The sequence below is a fragment of the Cynocephalus volans genome, chromosome 4 (genome assembly GCF_027409185.1).
Source record: "Cynocephalus volans isolate mCynVol1 chromosome 4, mCynVol1.pri, whole genome shotgun sequence".
Taxonomy (NCBI): Eukaryota; Metazoa; Chordata; class Mammalia; order Dermoptera; family Cynocephalidae; genus Cynocephalus; species Cynocephalus volans.
Window position 1 is genome coordinate 158,646,069 of NC_084463.1, and position 7,305 is coordinate 158,653,373.

The window sequence follows — 7,305 nt, forward strand, 5'->3', positions numbered from 1 at the left end:
TATATGGCACAATTTTACAAACTTTCGTCTCTTAGCTGGTTCTGCTGCCTCCTCTGTTCCTTTCCATAGATCCACCCTCCCCTACCATATCAATCTGATGTATTTTTTTTTTGGCTGGTGAAAATGGAAGTCAGCTTTTATTCAGGAATACCAGTGACTTGAGGAAAGATATTAGGCTAAGCCATCTCTCAGGTACACTTGAAGGAGGATGGCCAGACTAAAGCCATCTTAAAGACTCAGGTTTACTGAGGGGTTTTTAAAGAGGGGGTTGAGGGAATGGAAGGTGGGAAATGAAAAGCAGGAGGGAGCAGCACGTGAGCAGCAAGGGCTTCATGCAAGGTCTCAGGTACAAAGTCTCACCAAGACTCATCTTTTTTCTGTTCCTGTCCTTGTCGTTATCTCAGGTCCTGCTGGAGGGGTGGAATCAGCACAGCTTTATTGATGTCTTCCTTGGTTTCCCAGTGTCTGGATAGTATGTGCAATTCTGTAGTGCCGGGCTGGCTGGAAAACAAAGTTTCTGAGGTTGGGAAGTCCAAAGTCCATCTGGTGGTGGTGACAGTGAACCAGGGGTCTCACATTGCAAGATGGTGGAAGCAGAGAGAGCAGGGAGACAATCTGCTGTATTCTGATACATATGTGATCTTGTTCTTCTGCTCAAAATCCTTCAGTGGTTTCCTGTAGCTTTCAGCATGCAGTTCATAATCCTTACCTCAGCAAACAAGGCCCTCCTAAGTCTGCCAGCTCTTCACTCTCCTCTTCTATTCTCTCTCTCGCATCGCACGCCTCCATCCAATCTGATCTTTGTGCACTCACTCATGGACCTGTCACATTATTCAACCTATTATTACAGAGGCCTAGATCTGAGGATTAGTGAAAATGAGAACATCGGTATGCAATCTTATACAAATTTTCTTAGACATGAATTGCAATTTCTCTGGTAGTTGGTTCCTGCCTATCTTTAAACCTCATGTCACTTGTCCTCAAGAAACCCACACCAGCAATACTAAACTGCTTCCAATTCTTCACATATACCAGGCTCACCCTCACCCCAGAAACCGCAGCAGTCTGCTCTTTCCATGTGTATTTCACTTGTGTTTCTCCTTATACCTCCAACCCCCTTTACTTTATTAATTGATACACTTTCCTTTGGTTTTAGCTTAAAAGCAACTTTATTCAGGGATATTGCCGTGGCCCATTAAATTAAACTAGGGGGCTTTATTGTGCTTTTATTTAACACCCTATAACACCCAATAATAATACTTAATACGTTGTTTTAATTTCTACTAAATCATGTTTCCCCCGGCTAGACTATAAACTCTGTGAGAAGACATGTCTCTTTTACTGACTTCTGTAGTGTCAATGCCCAAATAATTGCCTGGCATATGGTAGATGAAAAATTGATATTTTCTGAAGGATGGAAGTATGAATCTGACTGCAGCATCCTGTGCACACACAAGATGAACTGAAATCTTAAAGCATAAACCATTCCCTCATAAGGAAAATTCAGTCTTTCTGTAAGTCGTCCTAATCCATGTTAATGCTGTCATTCCCTACTTCTCAACAAGCCTCCACAGCAGAGAGCTGGAAGCAGTGTCTCCAACTCCTTTTGGGATAAATCATTGAAATATTTTTGGTAAAGCCATGGAGAAAATTCTTGAGCAAAGGCTACTTCCAAGTGTTAATAACTAAATAAGTTCTGAAAAACACACTCCTTCCTGTACCTGCTTAAAGACCTCATCTGTGAATGTTCCTATCCTCAGCAGCCCCCAGAAGTCAAGCGTAAAGCTTTAGCTGGATGTACTCTCTAGATAACCTAAATTTAACTTATTCACTGGTCTCAAGTCATTTCACAAAGAGAAGTTCTGAAGCTTACTCATGAACTGCTTTATGATGTTCCCGTGGAAAGCACAGGGTCATTTGTTTGGTTAATACTTTGAATTTTAAAAGCTAATTGAAACAAACCTGAGTCAAAGCAAAGTTAAAAGTCCACTGTAAAATACTGACTTTTAATAATAAGTTTCTGCTTTATAGCAAATTATTCTTGGAACTAAGACCAATTTCAAATTGCTAGGAGTGGAGTTATACAATGTAAAAAGGAGGTGGTTATGGGCAAATGGCTCAGCAGATGTAAGAGTTTATTTCCATTGGTTAATTCATTTATTCATATAATATGTTTAAGGGGCTAACTTTGTGCTAGTGCTACAGATACCATGATATATAAAACATGATTGTATCTTAAGGATTCCATAAGTTAGTAAAAGAGACACACAAACAAATAACCACAATGCAGTGTTTTAAGTGCCATACCTGGTACAGGAGTGTGTACCAGGTGCTCTGAAGAATGAAAAACAAAACTTTTAAATTACCTAGGTGAATGGTGTAAGTCCAGAAATTTTTCATTTTAAAGATAACCTTTAAGCTCTATCTTGAAGGATCACTAAGACTTCATCACACAAATACGGGGAGGGAAACAGGGAGAAAAGTATATTTCGAGCAAGTGGAATAACTGGAACACAACTATGGATGCAAGGTAGAATAGCATGCTGTCTTTGTGCAATACAAATCTGTATACAACCATTCCCTGTTGTTCACACCCTTACACACGCATGCAGCAGGCCTTTCCTTTGGGAACCTGCTGGTGCCTCACTTCCAAGTGCTAACTACTCCCTTGTATCCACCAAGTTGATGGGATGAAAATATATACTGAAGGAAAGTTTGCAACTTCCACTTTGCCTGGACTCCATCTGTGACTTGTTGTAACTCCACCACCTCCATCTAGAGCTGCATTTGTGCTACTGATTTTCTGCCACAAGTGGCCAAAGAATTTACAGAATAAAAATGAAAATAAAACACATGATTATCTCCATAAAGATATGTTTAAAAGGTGAAAACACTGCTTTTCACTAAGCAAGTGTTGATCCTAACTCCTCTTTCTCTTCAATAGTCCCTATCACAGTACTTCTGCAAAGCAGGTTTGGCAATTTCCATAGGCCCTGGCAAGGTCAGAAAGCCAGAATTTTCAGTGAAGTTACAGAGATAATTCTTTAGCAAAATTAGTTAGAGATGTTGACAAATAAACCTGCTTGAAGGACCTGCTCTGTGAATGTCCGTGTCCTGTGTGCTTGCCAGAAGTCAACAGTGGATGTTGACTTGCCCAGATGTAAACTGTGCTTGTTAAATGGACTCAAATAATTTGCAAAAGATAAATTAAGAGATACAAATGTGATGCTATCATAAATGGGATTGTTTTCTTGATTTCTTTTTATGATTGCATAAAAGAATAAAATATTTTGGAATAAATTTACCTAAGGAAGTGAAAGAACTGTACGCCAAAAACTATAAAACATTTATGAAAGAAATTGAAGAAGGCATAAATAAATGGAAAGATTTCATGTGTTCATGAATTGGAAGAAATGAGAAGGTTAAAATGTCCATATTACCCAAAGCAGGATAATATCCTTATGTGAGGGTACTTCAAAAAGTTCACCAAAAAAGGGAATGAAAAGGTGATGTATTCCACCTAATGTAATATTCTCTAAGTTTATCCATGTTGCTTAGGATGGCAGAATTTCATTCTTTTATATGACTGAGTAGTATTCCATTGAGTTATATACCACGTTTTCCTTATCCAGTCATCTGTTGATGGACATTTAGGTTGATTCCAACTCTTGGCTACTGTAAATAGAGCTGCAATAAACATTGGAGTACAGGTATCCCTTCAACATGATGATTTTCATTCCTATGGGTCTATTCCCAGCAGTGGAATACCTTGATCGCATGGTAGATCTATCTGCAATTGTTTAAGGAACCTCCATACCATTGTCCATACAGGGTGCACCATTTTGCAGTCACACCAACAGTATATGAGAGCTCCTTTTTCTCCACAACCTCAACAGCATTTATCATTCTCAGTCTTTTGCATATTAGCCATCCTAACTGGACTGAGGTGGTATCTCAAAGTGGTTTTGATTTGTGTTTCCCAAATTCTGAGTGATGTTGAGCATTTTTTCATGTGTCTATTGGCCATTTGTATATCTTCCTTTGAGAAATGCCTATTCAGATCCTTTGCCCATTTTTTAATTGGGTTACATGGTTTTTTTTACTGTAAATTTGGTTGAGTTTCTTGTATATTCTGGATATTAATCCTTTGTCAGATATATATTTTGCAAATATTTTCTCTCACTCTGTTTGTTATATTCTTACTCTGCTAATTCTTTCTTTTGCTGTGCAGAAGCTTTTTAGTTTGATGTAGTCCCATTTGTTTATTTTTCCTTTGGTTGCCTGTGCTTTTGAGGTCATACTCATGAAATCTATCCTCAACCCTACTTCCTGAAGCATTTTCTTCTATGTTTTCTATAAGGGGTTTTATTGTTTCAGTATGTATATGTAACTCCTTAATCCATTTTGATTTGATTTTGGTATATGGTGAGAGGTACAAGTCTAGTTTCACTCTCCTACATATGAATATCCAGTTTTCCCATCACCATTTGCTGAAGAGGCAGTCTCTTCCCCAGTGTGTAGACTTGGTGACTTTGTCAAAGATCAGATGGCTGTAGGTGTATGGGTTGATTTCTGGGCTCTCTATTCTGTTCCATTGATCTGTATGTCTGTTTTTATGGCAATACCATGCTGTTTTGGTTATTATAGCTTTGGGGTATAGTTTAAAGTCAGGTAGTGTTATGCCTCCAGCTTCATTTTTTGCTCAGAATTGCTTTAGTTATTCATGGTCTTTTGTTATTTCGTATAAATGTTAGGATAGATTTTTCAATTTCAGAGAAAAATGTTATAGGAATTTTGATTGGGATTGCATTGAATGTGTAGAATGCTTTGGGTAGTATGGTCATTTTCACAATGTTAATTCTTCCTATTCAAGAGCATGGGATTTATTTCCTTCCTCTTGTGTCCTCTTTAATTTCTCCCAACAGGGTTTGTATTTCCCATGATAGAGATTTTCCACATCCTTGGTTAACTTTATTCCTAAGTATCTTATTATCTTATTATTTTGGTTGCTATTATAAATGGGCTAGCATTCTTGCTTTCCTCTTCTGCATGTTCACTATTGGATTATAGAAATGCTACTGATTTTTATGTGTTGATTTTGTAACTTGCAACTTTGCTGAAAACATTTATCAACTCTAAGAGTTTTTTGTAGAGTCTTTAAGCTGTTTGATATATAAGATCATATCATCTGCAAACAGGGACAGTTTGACTCCATCTTTTCCAATCTGGATGCTTTTATTTCCTTCTCTTCTCTGATTTCTCTGGCTAGTACTTCCAACACTATGTTGAATAGGAGTGGTGAGAGTGGGCACCCTTGTATAGTTCCTGTTCAGAGTGATATTAGCAGTGGGCTTATCATATATGGCATTAATTATATTGAGATACTTTCCATCTATACCTTACTTGTACAGAGTCTTTGTCATGAACGAATGTTGAGTTTTCTCAAATGCTTTTTCAGCATCTATAGGGATAATCATATGGTCTTTGTCTTTGATTTTATTTGATGTGGTGTATCACATTTATTGACTCGCATATGTTGAACCAACCTTGCATACCTGGGATGAATCCCACTTGATCATGGTGTATAATTTTGCATATGTGTTGCTGTATTCTGTTAGCTAGTATTTTATTGAGGATTTTTGCATCTATATTCATTAAAGATATTGGCCTGTAGTTTTCTTTTTGTGTTCTATCATTGTCTGTTTTTGGAATCAGGGTGAGGTTTGCCTCATAGAATGAGTTTGGGAGAATAGCCTCTGTTTCAATCTTTTGGAATAGTTTGTAGAGAATTGGTATCAATTCCTCTTTGAATAGTTGGTAGAATTCTGCACTGAACCCATCCAGTCCTGGGCTTTTCTTTGTTGGGAGACTTAGGATAAAAGCTTCAATCTCTTTTATTGTTACTGGCCTGGTCAGATTTTCTACATCTTCTTGACTCAGTTTTGGTAGTTTGTGTGTGTACAGAAATTTATTCATTTCCTCCAGAGTTTCAAATTTTTTGGCATAGAGTTGTTTGTAGTAGTCTCTAATGATTTCTTATATTTCTGAAGTGTAAGTTGTAATATCACCTTTTTCTTTTCTAATTTTTATTATTTGGGTCTTCTCTCTTCTTTTAGTTAGGATTGCTAATGGTTTGTCAATTTTCTTTATCTTTTCAATAAACCAACTTTTTGTTTCATTGATCTTCTGTATCATTTTTAGGGTTTCTATTTCATTTAGTTCTACTCTGATCCTAATTATTTCTTTCCATCTATTACCTTTGGGTTTGGATTGTTCTTGTTTTTCTACCTCTTTAAGGTGAAATGTTAGGTTGTTTACTTGCCATTTTTCCATACTTCTGAAGTAAGCATTTAATGCAGTAAATTTCCCCCTAAGTACTGCTTTTGCAGTATCCCACAAGTTCTGGTATGATGTGTCATTATTTTCATTAGTTTCAAGAAATTTTTTGATTTCCTGTTTAATTTCTTCTTGGACCCATATGTCATTAGGTAGAATGTTGTTTTATTTCCATGTGTTTGTATAGTTTCCAGAATTTCATTTGTTACTGATTTCTAATTTTAATCCATTGTGACCTGAAAAATTACATGGAATAATTCCAATTTCTCTGAATTTGTTGAGATTTGATTTGTGACCTAACATGTGATCTATCCTGGAGAATGATCCATGTGCTGATGAAAAGAATGAATATCCTGAGGTTGTTGGATGGAATGTTCTGTAGATATCTGCCAAGTCAAATTGGTCTAAAGTGTCGTTTAGATCTTGTGTTTCTCTGTTGATTTTTTTGCCTAGATGTTCTGTCCAATATTGAGAGTGGGGTGTTTAGGTCCCCTGCTATTATGGTGTTAGTGTCTATCACATTCTTTGGGTCTAATAGTGTTTGCTTTATAAATCTGACTGCTCCAATGTTGGGTGTGTATATATTTATGATTGTTTTGTGTTCTTGATGGACAGATCCTTTTATCATTATATAGTGGCCTTCTTTATCTCTTTTTATGGTTTTTGGTTTTAAGTCCATTTTATCTGATATAAGAATAGCTACTCCAGCTCATTTTTCATCTCTATTTGCATGGCATGTCTTTTCTCACCCTTTCACTCTTATTCTATGTGTTTCTTTACAGGTGAGGTGGGTCTCTTGAATGCAGCATATTGTTGGGTCCAACTTTTTAATGCAGTCAGTCAGTCTGTGTCTTTTGAGTGGGGAATTTAATCCTCTTACATTGAGTTGTTATTGACAATTCCTTGAACTTGTTAAGACAAGTGAAGAGATATTATGTAGTGGAGGGGGGAAGGCGAAAGAAGGAAGGG